General features: G+C 44.8%; 1 protein-coding gene across 2 annotated transcripts in view; it reads left to right on the top strand.

Moving 5' to 3' along the window:
• The window catches only part of PTCHD4 (patched domain containing 4), a 124,132-nt gene that overhangs the window by 53,482 nt on the left and 48,063 nt on the right, over positions 1-22,587 (top strand). The window lies entirely within an intron of this gene.

The following is a 22,587-nucleotide window of genomic DNA, read 5'->3' as shown; positions in this document are numbered from 1 at the left end:
CTCAGTGGAAGGAGAGCAGGCCATCTTGAAAGGCTCCATGCTGACTTTTGGATCTGAAGGAAATCTTGCCTATGGGCAGAATGTTCTGTTCCATGCTCTTCCAGTTTGTTTCTTAAGCTGTGCCCATTCTGATGGTGTCTGAGGACCCAATGCTCCTCTGGGTGAAAGTCCATGTGTGGACACATCACAGACTAGAGGGACCCAGTGGGAGGGGAAGCCATGTATTTCTTCCTGGCAGCCCAACTGCTGTGCAGTGTGGGTGTAGCCCTGCAGTAAAGGGGCAAAGTTCTTCCTCTGTCATCTTCCTGTAGGAGGGGGACAGTAGAAGGTGCTGAAAGATGGGGAAAAGGGATCCTAAGTGGGAATTGGGGAGTGTCAGGCACTCTGGTGATGCTGAAATGGAGAGGATCAGGAGACTGACTTGGGGTATGTGTGGGAGAGGGGGGACAGAATCAAGGCTGCTTGACAGGGGAATTGGAGTAGACTTTTGGGTGGACAGAGTGTAGAATTGGGAGTGGGGTGGGGAGCCAGGAGAGGACCAACACAGAAGGAGGTTATAACACAAGTGGTGGCACATGCGGGAATTTGTAGCTCTCTGGATCTAAAACCAAGAGACTGCTTGAGCTTTAAGCAGGCTTATGAATTGCTTTATATGATGCAGCCACAAGAGGGACAAAGTCTAATACTGGAGTGAAATTGTGTTACAAAATGGATTGGGGTGGCTTGGTTTACCATTTGGGGTGGAAGACGGAACACTGTTAGTTTGCTAGCCAGAGATTAAATGTAATTTTATGTTTATTTGCAGTGTTCTAGAGCTGTCTTCTACCAGAAAAAGGCTCTTTATGCAATTGCAAGGAAATATTCCATAGGATTACATTGTACTTGCTCTGTGTTTGGAGGAACTAAATAAATAACCTTTTTATGTATATTTCATCCAGTAATTTCCAACTGATGTGTAGGCATGATTAGATGAATGCTCACATGTCCCCGAGAGAGATAGTAGGTAAGTTTTTTATTTTTTCCAGTGGGATAAACTGAAAGACAAGAATTGTGACTTACCCAAGGTCACATGGAGGCCTGCTCCTGAAGTCAGGTGCCCTCTACAGATTTTTTAAATGCAATTTACTAAGATGTTTTTAAAGGAAAAAGGTACAAAGAAATTATATTATGCACAGCTGTGATTGTACCCCATACTGCACCACAGGGCCACCCAGAGGATTCAGGGTGCCTGGGGTCTTCGGCAGCAGGGAGTCCTTCCGCTCCGGGACCCGCCGCAGAATTGCTGCTAAAGACCCGGCACTTCGGCAGTGGGTCCCGGGGCGGAAGGACCCCCTGCCATGGGTCTTTGGGGCACTTCGGTGGCGGGTCCCGGAGTGGAAGAAGCTCCAGGGGCCCGGGCCCCATGAAAGTTTTCCAGGGGCCCCAGAGCTAGTGAAGGACCCTGCTCCAGGGGCCCTGAAAAACTCTCGTGGGGTCCCCTGCGGGGCCCAGGGCCTGGGGGAAAATTGCCCCACTTGCCTCACCCCCCCCGGATGGCTCTGCTGCACCATCAGCAAGGTTTCAGCCCTGACCCTTCAGAACAGAGCACCGCTTGAGCTGCAGGACTAGCAACATTAATGGTTAGCAGGAACAGTTGTTACCCTGGAGGGCGGAATGCACTTTTGAGGCCACATGTAGTGTCCAAGTGATGGGAGTGGAGGGCTGGCCCAGCCTGGTTCTCTTCTTCACTCCCCCTGGAGTGGGCAGCTCCTGCTTCAAGTGAAGCCATCAGGGAAGGAAATTGGGATATTGGGGCCATATGACAGATCTGATGGAAGAAGCCCAGTGCAGCCTGACTCTTCCCCACAGCACTTCCTACCACTACAGTGGCTCTGGCAGCCAGAGCTGGCCTTACCATGAGGCAAACTGAAGCGGCTGCTTCAAGTGCCAGGCTGTGGGGGGATGCCACTAGGACCCAGAGTGTAGAAAATTGTGTCTGCTGCTGGTGCATATGTATTCTCTCTGCTCTAGATGCACAGAGATGGTGGGGCGCTGTGCTGGAGGAAGGAGGGCACAAGGACAGGCAGGAGAAAAGGTGAGAGGGAATAACAGAAAGCAGCAGGAGTTGCAGGGAGAGAGAGGAGAAGGAGCCTCTTATCTATCTCTCTAGCACCCCCCAGGAGCCTGGACTGATTAACACCAGCTTCTCAGGGAGCTTCCTGATTCCTGCTGCTTCCCTGAACCCACTTGAGGAGAACAGGCAGTCAACTGAAGTAGTAGGAGCCAGTTAGGCCCTCCTTAAGACGCTGATATCTTCCCTCACTCAGGTCCTGCTACCAGCCTGCTTATTTGTCCCCTTCAATTGAGTGTTGAGAGTCACTATAGCTGGCACAGACCAGCAGTCATGAGTGAAAGAAGAAAATGTCCCTCTGGGGCAGCATTCAGAAAAAGAAAGAAAGCAAAGGAAGCTTTTCTATCTAAGCAGGAAGGAGCTCTCCTGAGATACATGGACACAAATGTTCACGGTGAGCCCAGTGAGAATGTGAGTGGTGAGGAGATGCCTGATCTTCCAGTTAGTCAGAGTGCAGGTAACCTAGCAGCTACAATGGTGACTGTCAGAGAGCATTTTCTAGAATTTATTGACACTGATGATACTACAGGAGCTGGTATGACAAATGTGTTGCTTAAAAAGCTGGAAGATATGGGAATTGCGATAGCTGGCAGGAGAGGTCAGGGCTACAATAATTGTGCCAACGTGAGAGGAAGGGACAGAGGAGTGCAGACACGGATCTGAGAGTTAAATCCTTCAGCTTTTTTTTTCCCATGCAGTTCTCATTCATTGAACTTGGTGGTCAGTGACGCAGCTTCAGCTTCTAGTGAGGCTGTTGAATTTTTTAATGTAATTCAAAGCATCTATGTATTTTTCTCTGCATCAACTCATTGATGGCAAATTTTGAAGCAACATCTGGGAACATCCTCTCTACACTGAAATCACTGAGTGCCACACGAAGGGAAAGTCGAATGGAGGCGATAAAGCCTATCAAACACCAAATTGGGAAGATAGATGATGCCATAGTTGCCATTATGGAGGATAATGCTATGACAGGAACTGTTCGTGGGAGAACAGTGGCAGAGGGAAATGGAATCACCAGAAACATACATAACTTCAAATTTCTGTGTGGCTTAGTGTTGTGGCATAGCATATTGTATGAAATAAATATTGTAAACAAAAGACTCCAAGGTATTGACCTTGATATATCTGGAGCAATGGAACAACTGGACAAAGCAAAGTCATACCTACAGTCTTACCGGTCAGTTGAAGGATTTCAAAATGTTCTGAAGAGTGCACAGAAGTTGGCAGAGGAACTTCACGTTGAAGGTATTTTCCCACTCATTCAAGAATACAAAAGTCACTGAAGAAGAAGACAGTTTGATTATGAGGCATGGGATAATCCCGTAAGAGACCCAAACAATTCAAAGTTCAATTCTTTAACTGGGTGCTAGATGGTGCAATAGTGTCAGTTGAAGAATGTTTCATGCAGCTTAAGGAACACAGCAGTATATTTGGGATGTTGTATGATATTCCAAAACTCCTCACTGTACCTGAAGACCTACACCAGCAATGCAGGGCACTAGAGACAGTGACACACGATGACATGTGCAATATTGATGAGAGTGATTTAGGTGATGAACTGAAAGCCCTTTCAAGATACATTTCAACAGGTTCAACTCCAAAGCCAGTGCTGGAATATACGTGCACAAATAAGATGACCACCCTCTTTCCAAATGCTTTTGTTGCTCTGTGCATACTTCTAACACTTCCTGTAATAGTCGCCAGTGGAGAATGCTGCTTCTCCAAGCTGAAGTTAATAAAAACACATCTACGCTCCACAATGACACAGGAGAAGCTGGTTGGCCTTGCAACCATCTCAGTAAAGCATGAGCTGGCCCAGACTATGGACCTTCAGGAAGCAGTTCAAACCTTTGCAATTAAGAAGGCATGGAAAGCACCACTTTGATTATTCAAACAGCTAGAAATGCCAGTATTTACTATGCAGACAAGAAAAGTAACATTTGCTGTTCAAGTGTTACTTAACATTTTTGAACAAGGCATTTTAAGTTATTAGTTCTCCTTTACTGGAGTAGGTAGCAGAGCAGTACCATGAGAGGAGTAGAACAGGAAGAAGGCAGAATTGAGACCTTTCAAAGTTTTGGTCCAAGCGAGGAGGCACGGGGGCCTCATTTGAGCTCCCTGCCTCAGGTGCCAAAATGTTGTGGACTGGCCCTGCTGGCAGCTCACAGCTGTTCCCTGTGCAGTATCTGCTGCTGCTGCTGCTTTGGAGGCAGCCTAGACTGGACTCTTTAGAATGTTCATGTTCACTTAGTGTTCTGGCAGGCTGCCAAGATTCCCCTGAGCCATGCAAAGGGGAGAAGGGAAATGCTGGCTGTTAACTGTTTTTATCTCAGCCACACTTGAATGGAATTTCATGGGACAAAGAAGACGTGCTTCTCTAGCCTGAGGACCTTCTGCCTGCTGAATTTCAATGGCAGATCTCCTCAAAAAACACTGCAAGACTCTTATAATGGAAAGTGGTGAGGCAACCTATATAGAGGAGTCACCACCAGCTCCCCCTGTAATAAAAAGGCACTGCGGAAACATTGGGTTTATTGGACAGACCACCCAAGGGTGAGAGCTCTTTTTTGCTGTTGTTGTTCACTGGGTTCTGTACTAGCAGAAACACACTGTTCTGTGAATCCAGAGTTTGGGACAGTTCTGCCTTGGATGTGATTGTGACGTGACTTTTGGAACGATCAATTAGCAGTTCTACAGGCAGAGGCGGCTCCAGGCATTTCACCGCCCCAAGCACAGCAGGCAGGCTGCGTTCGGCGGCTTGCCTGCGGGAGGTCCGCTGGTCCTGCGGCTTCGGCGGACCTCCCGAAGCCGTGCCTGCGGGAGGTCCAGAAGCCATGGGACCAGCAGACCTCTCGCAGGCAAGCCGCCGAAGGCACCCTGCCTGCTGCCCCCGCGGCTTGCTGCTCCAAGCACACACTTGGCATGCTGGGGCCTGGAGCCGCCCCTGTCTACAGGGGGCTAGCAGAAGTTTGACTGAACGTTGAATACTTGGGGAGAAGGCACCAGAAGAGCTATCCCAATAGTCAGGATTCTGGATTGTCTCTTATTTTATCAATTTTCTACAAATCTGGAGTGTAGCTTGTCATGAGGGTAATTTCTTTATGGACCATTGCACCAGAAAATCTCTAATAGATGGATATTTAAGGCTAGGAGTACTTGTGGCATCTTAGAGGCTATAAGGTGCCACAAGTACTCCTGTTCTTTTTGCAGACACAGACTAACGCAGCTGCTACTCTGAAACCTGTCATTTAAGGCTAGGTAGTCAAAACATCAGGCAACTGTTGTGTGCCTAAACAATGTTCAGTTAGATTTTCACATTTTCCTTTTAGGATTTAGGTTGATAACTCACAACACACTTTCAAAATTGTTATATGCATGCCAGAGGTATGCTTTTCCACATCTAATGATCACAAATTAATATAACCAGATGGTTAAGGACATAACTGAGTCATTTTACCTCCCTCTTGTTAGTCTTAATGCATATGGACCAGATTGCTCTACTGAAGCTACACCAATTTGCAGCAGCTCAGGATCTGACCCTGTATTTTTGAAATTCACATATATTAACTGCATTGTTTTACAAGGTATTTATTCTCAGTCGTATAGTGTTATATAGATTAGTGGCAATTATAGGTAGTATCAAAACCTATAATTGCAATATAATAACAGTGTCGTTACACTCATTGTACTTGGAAGTATCACTGTTTCTTAGGGAGTGTCAGAGTCCACACTGAGCTGCATTCAGTTCATCAGGCTGACGTAGTTAAGGCACGTCAGTTTCTGTAGCCAATGGCACACAAGGGAGTGATCTGCTAGCAGCATGTCTGGCTACTTTGGACTTTTTCAACCCAACGGATCAGGTATCCATTTTCAGGAGGCCTTTCTGAATGAGGGAGAGTAAGATATGAACCCCTGACTGGTAGCTAAGCACCTGTACTACTCAGCCACCACCAAACTGCATTAAAAAAATGTGTCCCCTCTCACCCTTCACATGTCTCATCCATGTGGCTTGTAAGATCTCCAGGGCAGAGGCTATTTCTTACTTTGTGTTTGTGTGACAGCTAGCAAAATGGGGCCCTTATCTCAGATAGGCCTCTAGGCTACTATAATACAAATAAATAATGTAACAATTAATAGAAGGAAGAGGCACAAAAGCTTTATGGAGGGGTGTACCATAAGCTTCCATCACTCCATGCCTGAGGGCAGAGGAAGAAATCTCGGGATACGTATCAGGACTGTGTCTAAACTAGTGGTGTTTTCCCCCTAAAATGTCACCTTCATTGCTACTATTAGCTTCCTCCAGTGGCAGCAAACGGGGAGCACAAGTGTTGCCACGACTCCAGGAAGCTGCTATTGTTTTAAACATCATTTTGCCTAATCTTTCTCAGAGCAGGTCAAAACTACCCAGTTGTTAAAATCTGGTGAGCACCTTGTCTAGACTTGTGCTACCACCAATAGATGTGTGATGAGAAGTATTAGGAAAAAACTCTAGTGCAAAAGAGGCCTCTAATACCATTTTAAATCCCATATGGTAAATCAGAGGGCTAAAATGCATATGATCTGTAGTTTATCGATACCTGAAATACCACAGTATTTTTTAACTTTGTTTCAAGCAATAGACTTTCTGAGCACAACCAAAACTTATAAATGCTATTGCAAGAAGCACCAATCTCCTCGTTTTTGTCCTTTTAATGCAGGACCCAAGCAAACCCAGCTTGACTTTCATATGACATGAACATCTTCTAGATGTTCCAACAGCTATTGAGCACACCCATAGAAATAAGAGGCCCGCCCTCAAGTAGTTAAGCTATTATGTTGTCAACCTGTGGAACTCCTTGCCAGAGGATGTTGTGAAGGCCAAGACCATAACAGGGTTCATGGAGGATAGGTCCATCAATGGTTATTACCCAAGATGGCAGGAATGGTGTCCCTAGCCTCTGTTTGCCAGAAGCTGGAAATGAGCGACAGGGGATGGATCATTTGATGATCACCTGTTGTGTTCATTTCCTCTGGGGCACCTGGCACTGGCCACTGTCAGAAGACAGGATACTGGGCTAGATGGACCTTTGAGTCTGACCCAGTAGGGCCATTCTTATGTTCTTATGTTCAATTCCTTAGGAATTAACTGAAGTTGTGATTTTAAATGCTGTAGCTCTGAAGCCTCATAATCAAGATTTCCATTGAGCTGTGCAAATATTAGCCCCAATACAAGAAAATATCTGTATTCAAGGTTTGTGCATTTGTTTGGAAACTTGCAAAGATGGGTACAAAAATCTTGTGGGGTTTTGCGGGGTTGGCTCAAGAATCAGATAACATGGGAATTTTAAAATGTAGCAATTTCCATTCTGAAAAGTTCTGATTTTTGAGCCAAATCCTCAGATTTTTCAAAGTATGAGAATTTTTTTCAATGATACATATTCAGATAATAATTTAAAACAGTGCAATTTTTGCATGGCTAATTGCAAAAGCAGCCATTTTGTGAAAAATAAAATGTCATAAAAAGCAACATTTATGGCTTCTTACGTTGTCCTGAATAAAATTATTTCATTGTATTTATGCAAAGTTATGCAGAAAGGTTAACACCGTAATAATGCTTATATACAATAAACTGTATGATTTAGTGCCAAGCTCTGATACCCTTATTCATGTTTAGGAACACTTTATGCCATAAATAGATCTATTGGGTGAAATTCTAGCCCAACTGGTGTCAATTAGAGTTTTGTTATTGATTTCAGTGGGGCTGGAATTTCACCCATTGATTGAGTGTGACTACGTGCGGAAAAGGGCTGCCAACTTTCTACTCACACAAAACTGATCACCCTCCCCCCTTCCCCACCCTCCTCTGAGGCTCTGCCCTGCCCCTTCTCTGAGGGCTCCGCCTGGGAGTGTGGGTTTCAGCTTGGAGTGTAGGAGGGTGCTTTGGGATGTGGGGTGGAGTTGAGGAGTTCGGAGTATGGGAGGGGGCTCTGGGCTGAGGCAGGAGGTTGGGATGTGGGATGGGGTACCGGCTCTGGGCTGTGGGGTGCGGGTTCCAGGGTAGGGCCAGCAATGACAGGTTCAGGGTGCAGGAGGGGGCTCTGAGCTGGGACAGGGAATTGCTGTGCGGGGGGAGTGAGGGTTCCAGCTGGAGGGGTGAGCTCTGGTGTGGGGCCATGGCTGAGGGATTTGGGATGCAGGAGCAGGCTGGGCAGGGGTTGGGGTGTGGGAGGTGATGAGGGCTCCATCTGGGGATGCAGGCTCTGGGATAGGGCTGTGAATGAGGAATTTGGGGTGAAGGAGGGGGCTCTGGGCTGGGGCTGAGGGATTCAGAGGGCAGGAAGGGATCAGGGCTGGGGCAGGGGGTTGGGGTGCGGGGGAGGGCTCTGGCTCGGGGTGCAGACTCTGGGGTGGGGCTGTGGATGAGGAGTTTGGGGTGCAGGAGGGTGCTCTGGGCTGGGACTGAGGGGTTTGTAGGGCAGGAGGGGGATCAAGGCTGGGGCAGAGGGTTGGAGCTCAGGAGGGGGTCTGGGGTGCTTGCTCTGCGTGGCACTTACCTCAAGCAGCTCCTGGAAGCAGCAGCATGTCCCCACTCCCTCTCCTATGTAGAGTCGTGGTCAGGGGGATCTGCACACTGCCCTGTCCACAGGAGACGCCCCCACAGCTCCTATTGGCCACAGTTCCCAGCCAATGGGAGCTGCTGAGATGGCACTTGGGATGAAGGGCAGCATGCGGAGCCTTCTGGCTGCCCGTACACATAGGAGCCAGAGAGGGGACATACTACTGCTTCTGGAAGCTGCATGGAGCCATGGCAGGCAAGGAGCCTACCTTAGCCCTGCTGCACCATTGACTGGACTCTTAATGACACAGTCAGCAGTGCTGACCGGAGCCACCAGGGTCCCTTTTTGAGCAGGCATTCCAGTCGAAAACTGGACACCTGGCAACCCTATTGCAGAATGAGGAGCGCTTTAGCAGGATTAAAGGGCATCAGAATTTATTTGTATGGCCTATGTGTGCTAACTGAGAGCAGATCAGTTGGATGCATGTGGGTTTGGGCAGGATATGAGGAGTCTGCCAGTGACATTCTACAGCCCAGCACACCATGCAGCCTGTCTCTGTAGGCAATCCTGGAGCATTCATACTCAGAGGTCCTGCGCAAGGAGAGAGACCAGGGACTGAAAGCTCCACTGATGTACGTATCTGGAGGATACACTGCTGCACGGGTCCATTGAGCCTTCCCATTCACACAGAAGAGGATTCTAGTGTCGTGGAGCTTACGTCAGTTCTTAGCAACTGCAGGCCAGCTCTCTCCTCCTCATAGCCTTGGGGAAGGAGTCCTCTCACTCTTATCAGCTCAGAGATCCACAGCACTCAGTACAGTTACTTCACTCTGTGATGTGGGTTTGAGGGACTGATTTTCAAAGGCACAAAGGGCAGTTAGGCACTGAGCTCCCATTGACTTTTCAGCAGCTGCTTTTTAGTGATCTCTGTGTAGAGCACGTATATCAGTTTTAGCAGAGTGCTTTGGGATCCTTCATAATGAAAGGGACAACGTGAAAGACATTATTTATTGTCTGGGCTTGCTTTGTTATGCAGGAGCTTATTGCTGTTGTCTGCTTGGGTTACTCAGAGATACCTTTTGTCCCATGCTAGCAATGTTCTTTGGCATGTCTGTTTTAGGATTCTTTACCAGTTATATTACAGTATATGTTGTTTTAAGTTACAAAGTGGGTCACTCCATTGCACAACACATTTAACATGGGCTCATTTGGGGTAGAAGAGAGTTGCATCATGGCAGGAATGATTTGACTCTGTATATATCATCCCTAATAGAAGGACGTCAAATCCAGCATGAATTGCTTCAACACTGGTGATTCCACAAACTGCATTGACAGCTTGTTCCAGTGCCTAAATGGCCTTACATTTATAAATGTTTCCTAATATTTTCACTGCTGCAGCTTCTGCCCACATAATTTCAGGATCTGTCTGGCTTGACTAAAGAGATTAACTGTTCCCTCTTCTCTTTATAACATCTCTGTATATATTTGAAGACAGTTATGGAGCATTTTATATGTGGACTGATTGTAAGAATGGCCAAACTGGGTCAGACCAAAGATCCATCTAGCCCAGTATCCTGTCTTCTGACATTTGCCAGTGCCAGGTGCCCCAGAGTGAAAGAACAGAACAAGTAATCAAGTGATCCATCCTGTCACCCATTCCCAGTTTCTGGCAAACAGAGGCTAAGGGCACCATCCTTACCCGTCCTGGCTAATAGCCATTGATGGACCTATCCTCCATGAACTCATCTAGTTCTTTTTTGAACCCTGTTATAATCTTGACCTTCACAACATCCTCTGGCAAGGAGTTCCACAGGTGGACTGGCACATTTTGCTGAACCCTTCCATACAGATCTCATTTTCCACCTCCTTTAGCGTATTTCATACTCTCTTCTTAACTCCATCTAGATTTTGGGCTAAATTGTGACATCTAGCGTCTGTCATGTGTGGGGGCAGTGCAGAGCTGCACCGTCCTTCCCCAAGGGGAGTGCTGGGAGGGATTGTGCCTCAGAAGATCACATCCTCTCCTCCTCAGCACATGGATGAAATGTGCAGCTTCACACCATTCCTCTGTATGCTGCTGTTGAAAGGAGGGTGGGGAAATGATCTGGACTCCTCCATGCCACCTCTCAGGTAAATTGTGCCCCTGGGAGATGCATGGAATGAACAAGCCTGTACTCTGTCAAGCACAGAAACTGTAATTGTCCTTAGTTCTTATATACGAAAAGCAGAGGCTGGGAGGGATTTTGTGCTTTCTGCCTTTGGCTTTTGATTAAATTGAAAGGTAGTAAATGTATAAATAATAAAAAGAAATAGCCTGTGGAACTCACTGCCACAAGATATCATTATGTCACAAGCTTACCAGGAATCAAAAAGGGATTGGGCATTTTCGTAGATAATAAATGAGCATGTTTTCCTATTGGATAAGATTACAAAAGAAAAATCCACGAGTTAGGAAGCGATCTCAACTCATGCTTCAGAGAATAAACCAGCTTCTAAAATGGTTAGGAAAAAAACTTCCCTTGTGGGCAGGTTTTTCCATACTTGCCCACTTTGGGGTGGAGATTCATAACTTCCTCAGAAGCATCTAGTGTTGAGCACTGTCCGAAACAGAATATGGGACTAGGCAAACCGCTGGCTGGTCCGATGCACTGTGACAATCTGTGTGCTAGAACGCTGTGGACAGCATTTTAGAAAATCATTAAAAATTCGTTACAAGTACAAAACTGTCTCAAAATACATGCCTGGAAATTGGAGTATTTTATATTGTCAGTGACCTTGGTTTTTTGTTTGTGCGTTTTGTTTTCCTTCCTCTGCAGTAGTGTTTCCCAAACTTGGGACGCCTTGTGTAGGGAAAGCCCCTGGTGGGCCGGGCTGGTTTGTTTACCTGCTGCATTCATAGGTCTGGCCAATCGTGGCTCCCACTGGCCGTGGTTCACCGCTCCAGGCCAATAGGAGCTGCTGGAAGCAGTGGCCAGTATGTCCCTCAGCCCGCGCCACTTCCAGCAGCTCCTATTGGCCTGGAGGAGTGAACTATGGCCAGTGGGAGCTACGATCGGCCGGACCTGAGGACGGGGCAGGTAAACAAACCAGCCCAGCCTGCCAGGGGCAAGTGGCATCCCAAGTTTGGGAAACACTGCTCTGCAGCATGGGCTGCAGGTCACTTGCCGGGATTATCTGAACACATCTCACTTGATCATTTTCCTGCCATTGTGGTGGCCTCATCACTGGTGCACCTTCGCTTCTGGCACACAGCAGTCTAGACCTGTGGGTTAGAATACTTTGGGCTCACTTCAGTTGTTGGATTAGTGTGTGGTTCTGGTTCCACTCTGGTTGGTGGCCTGAGCCATACAGAAGCTCAGAGTAGATAATCTAGCAGTCCCTTCTGGCTTTAAACTCTATGACATCTTGCCTCTGTTCAACCACAAACTAATGGGATTTTCTAATAATTCAATGAATCTTTCCATTTCCAACCTTTTTCTCACTCCATTTCTTTCCTGTGCATTGGCGTCTACTCTCTGCTGGGATAACAGCCTGACTCCAACTGCATTTAGTTGACCTGCTGTGTACGGTTGGCTGTAATATTAACCATCTGCAATACTCAGGGGTTCTTCCCCTGTCCCTCCTTATTGCTGTGGTAAGTCTGTGTTACAAGCCTCCCAGTTTCTAAGCAAAAGTACTTGACTACTGCAGTCATGAAATGCTGTGCTGCAATCCTGGTAGATTTTGTAAGCTAAGCATGGTCAGGTATTGTTGGTAGTTGGCTGGGTTTCCTAGGTGCAGCAGGAAATGCCATTTGATGAGTCACAAAGTTGTAGCCTTTCCTCTGAGTCAGATCTGAACGATTTCATTTTTATTTATTTGACTCAGTGTCTTGACCAAATTCCAGTTTGGACAAATGCATTCTCGTCCCCCTGTGGTTTCAGTTGGATGCACTATCTTTATGAAGTACCTAGCTTAAATTGTTGTACAGAGGTGTCATGCTTTGTTAATAGCTGCTGTGTTTCACTCAGAGGAGGCTGCATTTCAGCAGTGAGTGAAATGATTTCTATAGAGTTTGTCAGACTGTAAATGGTTTTGGGAGCCTTGAGAATGAAAGGCACCATCTCACGGCATGTTGTCGTTGCATCCTATTGCCAAGATCAGTATATCAACAATGAGGACTGAGAGAGTAATTCGCCCTCAATGACCATCCAGTCGTGGGCTTTATGCAGAGGATGCCTTCAAGGGTATTCATTGGTGCCATTTGTGATGGTGGAATGCAGTATGTGATGTGGATGCCTGTCCACTAGGATCTGAATGGAGACCACCAGCTTTTCACATGAGCCACTCTGGAGTGACCAGATTGTAATGATCTTTTCTCACTATTAATCTACCCTGGATTAAAATCAGTGACATTGAGGTAAAGAGTCTGAGGGCTTTCCCAGTCACTTAAACTAGCATTTCTCAGGTTGGTGACCCCTTATTTGTAGTCAAAAATATTTGTGATCTCCCTCCATTACATTTACTAGAAAAGTAAAAGTAAAAAAAATGATAGTACAATAAGCTACATAATGCAACTAAATTGACTTCATTAACTTTCAAGGTTTTGGCCACCCTGAAGTTATTCTGGAAATTTTACTTTAGATTTGTGATAAAATTTTGCAGTGCCTTCCAACTCCCCCATTTGTCCTTGGTGGCCCCTGTGGGGGTCACAGCCTACTGATTGAATAGCACGCATCTAAACAATTCAGTCCTCTAAGGGTTTAGCTACACTTGCAGCTGTACAGCGTTGCCGTGGGACTGCTCCCACGGCAGCGCTTTGAAGTGCAAGTGTGGTCGCTGCAGGTACTTGAAGTGCAAGTGTGGTCGCTGCAGGTACTTCACCTCCCCATGAGGATTAGCTTACAGTGCTGTGCTCCCAGCACTGGGGCACTGTTTACACTGGCACTTTACAGCACTGTAACTTGCTGAGCTCAGTAGGGTGTTTTTTCACACCCCTGAGCAAGAAAGTTGCAGTGCTGTAAAGTGCCATTGTAGCCAAGGCCTAAGACATTTTAGTGTAACTAATGCTACCACTTCCTTGGAGTTTAATCAATAAACATGTGAAAAGATGAGTGTCTTTGGCTTCCTTAATTGATGGCATAAAGAAACGTCTGCCACCATTTAATATTGCAGTGTATGGGGGACATGCTGCACATTTTCCAGTTGAAGGTGGGAGCATTCAGCCTGGCAATATTGTGAAAATAAGAATAATAGGAAGTGAGGATGAAAGAGAGAGATTCTTCGTACCTATAAATCAAATTTATGACCTTTCCATTTACCAGTGTGGATCACTGGGCCTCCATTGATCACCTCTATAAGCTGATGGGCTAGCAAGCTGACACTAAAGTTTCCCTTAGTGGCATGATTTAAGCAGGAATCATCAGTCATGTTCTTCCACAGAAGACTCAGCCTAACTTTGTCTTGAGAATAGATGCCTTTCTGGAAGACAAATCCAAGTTACTGGGCTTAATACAGGGGCAACTGGGTGGTCTTTAACGGCCTGCGATATGCAGGGGGTCAGACTGGATGATCTGATTGTCCCTTCTGGCCTTAAAATTTATGAACTTAATTAAACTTTTCAACCATCAGTCCAATCCAGTGGAGATAACTAACAGCTCAGGATGGCATCCATATCTGTTCTAAAAGTAGAGTAAAGCTCTCTGTGTGCACCCGATCCATTCAAAAGCCTGCACCAATGGGCACTAATTAGCAGTGTGCAATGCCTTGCTAGGCTAAGAGAAGATCGGTTCCTCAGAGCCACTGAGTAATTGGTTCTGTTGTTGTCTATAAACGTGAATAGAGAATACTGCATTGTGGCTCCTGTAGCAATTACCCTCTCCACTCAGTCCATGAAACAGCCATGACAGAGTTGGCTTTGAAGGACTAAAAATCCAGCTGTTTCACAGCACAGTCCAGTATAAGAGGTTGTTTACTGAAGAACGGGCAAATCTAGACTGTCTACTGAGCAGACCTAGAGGTTTTCTGTACCGTCTCATGGGTCTCTCAGGCAGTTAGGTTGGAATTTTCAAAGGTGCCAAACAGAGTTAGATATCTGGCTGCCACTGAAAGTCACTCGAGTTGGGGCTAGATCCAAAAAAACGACTTAGGTGCCTAAATCCACCACTAAGATCTTCAAAACTCCTTCTCAGCTGTCATCCACACTGGAGGTGCCCAAAGTCCTTTGGCATCTGATTTTTCCAGTCCCCTAGGAACCTAAGTTTCTGCCAGTTCACCCACATATCTTGCCCAAGGTGCCCAAACTTGTAGGCATTCTTAGAGCATGGTTTATGGCTGTGAATCCCAAATGGAAATAGTTGTCTTGCTTCATCCCAGACTTAGGTATCTCAGTCACTTTTAGGACCCACCTGTCTTCTTGTCATTTCTTATTGGCTAACTAAGGTGGCTCACCACTGAGCAGGTGCACATTGATGGATTTCATTCTTAGGTGCCTATCTCTCTCCATGCATTTTATAGGGAGCCTAGATGCCTGACTTGGAGCTCTGGATTCCACTGGGTGGCATGGAACCTAAATATTAGATGTTTCATTGTTGAGCATTGCAACACCTAACTTTTTTTTATGGATCTAGCCCTTAACTCCCTTGAATAGAACATAGTATGTTTTGTGAAAATGTTTGAAATGTTGTCATTTTTTTTATTAAAAATGTTGTTAAAAACCCTTTCTTTCACATATTGGTTTTTCAGTTAATTATTTTTTTCTCAATTCTCCTGCACCTTTTTCCCACTGAAGAAAGGGAGGAGGCACAGGACAAAAGGGGGAGAGAGTGTGTGTAGTGAGGAGGGGGCAGGGACACAAAAAACTGAAATACTGAAAACCAAAAAAAAAAAAAAGCTGTTTTTTTCATCAAGAATTTCAGAAAAAAGAATCACATTTCCACAAAAATGTTAGTTTTTTAAAAGGCCATGTTTTGTCAAAGAAAAGCTTTGAATTACAACTTGCAGTCAGCATTACCTTAAAACCCTTACATAGTATGGTGATAAGTGTGTGAGAAAAAACTTAAGATGTATAGGCCATGCAATCGGACTTTGATTGCCTGAAGTAAGTAGTCTGGTCTGTTAAGAAGAATTTAAGGGACCTGATCACACCCAGATGATGCCAGAATCTCTCCTTCTGAGTCTTAGAGGACAAAAAGAGGAAGGAAAGGGAGCTCTCCTAGTCAATATGGAATAATGAGTGTGATACGGAGCTAAATCCAGGCTGAACGAGAGGAGGGAACTACAGCAGTGGGGTGTGGATTTCTATGTTCAAGTATTGCTGGTGAGATTGGAGAATGACCTTGTGAGGATCTTTCAACATTAGAAATTCTCCAGTTTCCTCTAGAGCTAACACTGGACCTCAGGAACTTCATTTTGAATTCATTGTGAACTGTGAGTTGATTTAGCCATTTGAGGACTACTATTGGTTTTTGCCCTCTTGATGACAAGTTAAGGACAATATGAAGGAATATTTGAAATCTATCAGGAACAAACAAAATTCTAGGAGTCAACTTTGACTGATACTAGACGAGAATAATAACATTCTCACTTATGAGGTAGAAAATGTACTGGACAAATATTTCTGTTCAGTATGCGGAAAGAAGCAGGCTGATTTATTCACATTGTGCAGTGATAATAAAATACTTTCTATTCCACCAGTAACTAGGGAGGATGTTAAACAGGAACTATTAAATTTCAACATTTTTAAGTCTGTAGGACCAGACATCTTGCACCCAGGAATATGAAGGGAATTGGCTGAAGCATTCTCTGAACCATCGATGCTACTTTTTAACAAGTTGGGAGATGTTCCAGAAGACTGGAAAAAGCCAGTGCTGTGCACATATTTAGAAAGGGTAAATAAGATGACTTGGGAAACTCTAAGCTGGTTAGACTGATATCAATACCAGGCAAAATCATGGAAAGGTTGATCTGGGATGCTTTCATTAAAGAATTAAAAGATGGCAGGATAATCAATGCCGATCACCATGCTTTTATGGAAAATAAGTCTTCTCAGACAAAGCTGATATTTTTAATGAGATTACAAATTTGATGATAAAAGTAACTGTGCTGACATAATATATTTTAACTTCTGTAAGAGACTTGTCTTAGGCCTGCATGACATTCTGATAAAAAATATTAGTGTTATACAAAATCAATGAAGCCCTTAGTAAATGGATTAAAGACAATAACTGGAAATGGGGAATCATCCAAAGGGGATTTTTCTATTGGGGTCCTGAAGGAATCTGTTCTGAGTCCATGCTATTCAAAATCTTTATCAAAAATCAGACATACAATATAAAATCATTGCTTGTAAAATTTGGAGATGACACAAAAATTGGTTGACTGGTAAATAATATTGGGAATAGGTTGACCTGAATCCCTTGGTATGGCCCATTTGAACCACATGTTTTAACATGCTAGATCGTAGCTCTACAAACAAGGATGTAGATCATCCTTAAAAGATGGGGGACTGTATCTGGGAAACAGTGGCTCTAAAAAGAGCTTTGGGGTCATGGTAGATAACCAATTGAACATGAGTTTCCAGTGTGATTCGATGCTGTAGATGAGGGGGCAAATACAACTGCTGATGAGAAGGGGCGTGGTATTAGCTCTGTATATGGCACTGGTGAGACTATTACTGAAATACTATGTCTAGTGCTGGTGTCCACACTTCAAAAAGAGATTGACAAATTGGACAGGGTTCAGAAAAGGACTACAAAAATGATTTAAGGTCTGGAAAACATGCCTTACAGCTCAATCTACTTAGTATAGCCAAGAGAAGGTTAAGAGATGACTTGAGCTCAGTATACAAACACTCATAGCAGGAAGATATTTGTAGTAGTAGACAGTTCTTTAATCTAGCAGAAAAAGGCATAAAAGGGCCAATGGTTGGAAGCTGAAGCTAAAATAAATTCAGACTAGACATAAAGTATATGTTTAGTGTGAGGGTAATTAATTGTTAGAACAATTTACCTAAGAACATGGTGGATTTCTGTCACATGAAGTCTTCAGATTAAGTTTGGATGTCTTTCTAAAGATATGCTGTAGGTCAAACAGAAGTTATGGACTTGATGCAGAAATTACTGGGTGATGTTCTTTGGCCTGTGTTATACCAGTGATCAGACTACACGATCATATGATTCCTTCTGGCCTTAAACTCTATGACTCAATGAACCTTTTGGTTATGGAAAAACAGAAGGGGTACATTTTCTGTCTTTCCTCTCAGTGAAGGATCAGATGAGTAGCTTTGCTTGTGCTGCAGTGATATTCAGCCTACATTTTCCTCTGCTCAGTTTCATACTATCATTGCTATTTAATCCCCGCTTGTGCAATTCCTCTCCTTCAAGGGGTCCAGTGAGTGTTTATGTAGTTAACGTTTGTACAAATCTCTGCAGATACAAAGCACTTGTTGTTTAATGTTGCCCTGGAATAAGTGTGACAACGTACAAGAAATTCTCACACACTCCTCCTAAGATTCCTGAAATCTCAGCTGTTCTGGGATGCATTCCAACTCCAGTGACCACTTCCACATTGTTTTGTTCCATTTTCCTGTAGAGCCTCTAGCATTTAAATCCTCCAGAGCAACTGTGGTTCATCAGGCACAGCCTTCTTGGTCTACAATTCTGTGCACACTTTCAGCACTATTATGTATAAACAATAGCAATAATTAATCATTGTCAGTGAGAGTCATTGGCATTTGATTATCCCTTTTCCTTCAATTGGATTTCACTCCTGGTGACGCACACCCAAGCCAATTTCCACTCATCATTGCAGTAAGAGAGTGCAAGACATTTCATTGTGTGCGCTACTCAAATCAAGACATGTTGCATCTGCTATTATTAGCTACTTTGTTCTCTTAATTTTGTAATTGCATCAAAATAGACATCATGTCTGGTATGATTTCTCTTTTATAAAGCCAGGCTATTTGTAGATCACGGTGGGTAAAATCCGCCCCTATGCAGAAAGTCAGCAAAAGGCCTGTGCATCACTTACTCCTAGTTTGAGGATTTCAGTGGGATATAGGCCCTGTGCTGTCTTTCCGCATAGGGATGAATTTTACCCAGTTCCCTTATCTTCTAGCTGTCTAATGGTTTCCCCCCTTAATAGTATATCCTTACCTTTGTCTGGACATTGAAGTTAGATTTAGGGCATTGGTAATTATTCTCTCTCTCTCCCCCTCTCTTTTTTAAAACCTCATCACATTCGCTTTCTCCTTCTCTCCCCAATTTTCTGACCTCCCCATTTCTCCATGACTTTTTCAGATCTGGCAGTGACTCAGTAGGGCCATTCATCATTCTAATTCCTTTCAGACTGTGGTATACTAGATGACAAAAGTTTGGGTAGTTTAGCTTTCTGGAATATGATGAAGACAGAAGCCAGGACAGGAGTTAAAAGGCAGGGTCATCTTGGGTTAAACTGGAGCATGTTATTTTTGTAACTCTTGGGGCTGCTCAGTAATGCAGCTCCCTGAGTCTTTAGAGTGCCAGGGGCACCATAACTCGGAGACAGGCACTGTAGGTGCTTCAAGACCCAGGCCTTGTAGGCGCTAGATCTGGTGGCTCCCGGTATCCAGACACATAGATCAATTAAAGGGTATTTTACTAGGGCTAGAAGGAAAGAGAGACGTTGCAGATGCCCTAGGTATAGAGACTTATACTGTTACCATTCATGTGAGCACTGGGGTAAATATTTGGGCCCTGGAACAGTCCAATCAAGAATCAAGGCTCTTCAGGCCTAGTATCTGGGTGCCCTCTCCGCTCCAGGCTTTATTTAAGCAAATAGGAGCTTGCAGGTTTCCAGGCCAGGCTGAGTTAGTGTCTCTCATTGGAGCCCCTCTGCACTGGCATCTTGCCCAGACATTCCTACTCCCCCATAAATCCCGCACAGACTTGTGCTCGCCTGAACACATGTTCACGCACTGGGTGTGAGACTCACTCATTAGCATGTTGCACACACATTCCTAAACTTATCTGACTCTTTTTGAGTAAATATATACAGTTTGGAAATGTTTTTACTCAGGGACTGCAAAAGACAATAATACAACCTGGGCCCCAGGCATGGAACTTTGAACTTGGAAAGACACTTTCCAAGCTTCTGGTAACCATGGAAACTATAGGCCCATATTTTATGTGAGGGAGAGAGCAGGGAGGAGGAGCTGTGAGGCGAGTGGGCGTTGTATGTGTGAATACTTGACAGTCAAAAAGTAGGAGTTCACCCAAAAAATGAGCAGGACTTGATTGAAAGTTTGCGGGTTCTGTAACATATTAAATATCAAAATGTAACTCATATCTTCAGGGATCTCTGACTATCCAGGTTTTTGTTACAACGAGCAAATAATTGGTTTAATTAAAATCCACTGGTTTGCACTGCATATAGAATTCGCACATGCCCTAGTCTGCAGTATGAATGAGGACATTTAAGGGTTTCCTATGCAATCTTAAACATAAAGCAAACTATTAAGTGCTGCTTGGATTAAAAACCTGAACTCTTGGATGTGGCCAGGGACCAAAGATTAGAGTCCCCAGCTGTTGCAATGACCTTTCATACCCCTTGCGAAGTCTCACTCTTTGGCCTTGAACCTCACTCTTTAGGGGGCTGTAAATCTCACTCTTAAGGACAGCCACCCCTTGGCATCACTGCAGCTGTAATGGCTGCCAGCTACTGCCTATTCCACACATGGGTCCGTATGTGATTCCCTAGGATTTTTTTTTTCTATCTATAGCTTCCCTTCAGCTCCTGGCTTGCCAGGATGCTACTGCTTCCCAGCAAACCCTGGCCACTTCCTGGTTCAAGGCCTTTCCCATTACCTGGCCAAGAGGAAGGGGATGTGCAGTAGGGAGGGGGATGATGAAAGTTGCCATCCCCTGCTTAGCAGATCCATCCTATCATCATTATTATGTTTTTATTATTGTACTGCCTAGGAGCCCCCGTCATGGGCCAGGACTGTGTTGTGTCAGGTGCTGTACAAACACAGAATAGACAGTCCCTGCCCTAAAGCACTTGCAACTTAAGTGTAAAACAAAAGATAACAGATTGATACAGCAGACAAGGGAGTACAATGACATAATATTGGTCAGTATGATAGGTAGTGGTCTCAGTGCTACATGCTTCTCAACATATTCTACACATTAGGTAACCAGGATCTGGACTTATGATCAGTTCAAAGGCTGTAGACAGAGACTCTGACTGTATTGCAGGCAGAACGACACAGGACCTAAAATGACAATTTTTTTAGTGCACTCAGCTCACCCTAGCCCCTCCCTTCGTTTATACGGCAACCCACATTGACCAAAACCATTTCTGTGCACTTCATTTCCAGAATAACAAGCAAGAACAATATCCAGATCTTTTGGAGAGAGAACACCTTCCAGAACCTATTGTGGCTTTTAGCCAGCCTGTCTTCACCAAGAGGGCAGTGATTTTGATGAAAAATGGAATGAAAAAACATTTCCACAGTGTTTTTCTGAAATTTTTGTACCGTTTTTTGGCCACCTCTAGTCACTCGTGACTTTCTCCTAGCTGAGGTTTGGTCTACGCTACAGAGTTAAATTGACGTAAGGCAGCTTAAATTGACCTAGTTTTGTTCGTGTACACACTATTGCCTTGCTCCCACTGATACGAGTGCCCTGCTTCACCAACATAAAAACTCCACCTCTGTGAGAGGCATAGGGCGTATGTCAGTGTAGTTAGGGTGACGCAGCGCCCTGTAGACACTGCCTTACTTTCACTGGCTGTCCGCTGTCATTGTTGTCAATTTCACGGCTCCCTGCTGGAGCCGTGAAATTGACAAGAAAGCTGGACTGTCACTGGGGCAGGTGGGGGACTCCAACTAGAGTCCAGTTGCTCCCAGTAGGGCTGCGTCCACCCCACTCAGAGCCTGACTGATCCCCGGATCCCCATTCCTGGCTCTCAGCCCAGCTGCTGCCCAGGCTCCTCACTTCCCAATTCCCATGGGGAGCCCTGGTACCGCTCAGCCTCCCACACTACCCCTCTTCAGTCAGTGAAAGCATTTCTGGTGACGATGCATGCCACCAATGAAGGAGAGTAGTGTGGAAATCAGCCACCACAGTAATTACTGTGGTGATTGTAAGTCCAGCTAACATGGATCAACTTACATTTCTACTGCAGACATGCCCTAAGTCATAGCTCAGCTTAGCTAATTTTCTCTGCTGACTTTACTACATTTCATCATTCCCTCCTCCACTTCTTTGCTTCTTGGCTTCCATGATTAGGGATTCCCCTCCTACTTTACTGAACAATCCTTTCCCCATCCCTTTTGGATAATCCTCATCCTTCTCTCCCCACCTTCTATGCCTCTGTCCCTCAGGCCTCTGGTTTGGGTACATTGTCCTGGGCATATTCATCCTCGCCAATGATTTCAACTGTTACTTTTATGCAGGTGATTCCAAAATCCGCCTCCAGCCCGGCCTCTCTCTCTTTGCTCATTCTCAAACCATGAACCATTCCTCAGGCATGAGCTCTTTGCCATTTCAAATTTAGTCTCTCCAAGGCTGATCTCCTTCATTTCCCTCCTATTCCTTCTGTGCCATGTTTCCTTCAGACTACTTTTCAGCCCTTCTAATATGTTTCTGTATAAGTCTTTCTTCCTCTGTCCACACTTATCTTCAGCATGATCTTTTTTATCTTGGCCTGTGTCATAAATAGATAGCTAAGGGTTAATGTTTCTTTTACCTGTAAAGGGTTAACAAAACACCTGACCAGAGGACCAATCAGGAAACTGGATTTTTCAAAGTCAGGGAGGGAATTTTTGGACTCTGAGTCTTTTGTTTGTCTCCCAGCTATGAGAAGCTTCTTTCTTCTTCTAATCTTCTGTTTCCAACTTGTAAGTACAGGTAGAAAAACAATATAGGCTTTTATGTTGTTTTGGGTGTATTTACATGTGTGTAACTTGCTGGAATGTTT

The sequence above is a fragment of the Chelonoidis abingdonii genome, chromosome 3, assembly GCF_003597395.2.
Source record: "Chelonoidis abingdonii isolate Lonesome George chromosome 3, CheloAbing_2.0, whole genome shotgun sequence".
NCBI classification, from domain to species: Eukaryota; Metazoa; Chordata; order Testudines; family Testudinidae; genus Chelonoidis; species Chelonoidis abingdonii.
Note: the sequence above shows the minus strand (reverse complement) of the source record. Positions and strands in the feature narration are given on the sequence as shown.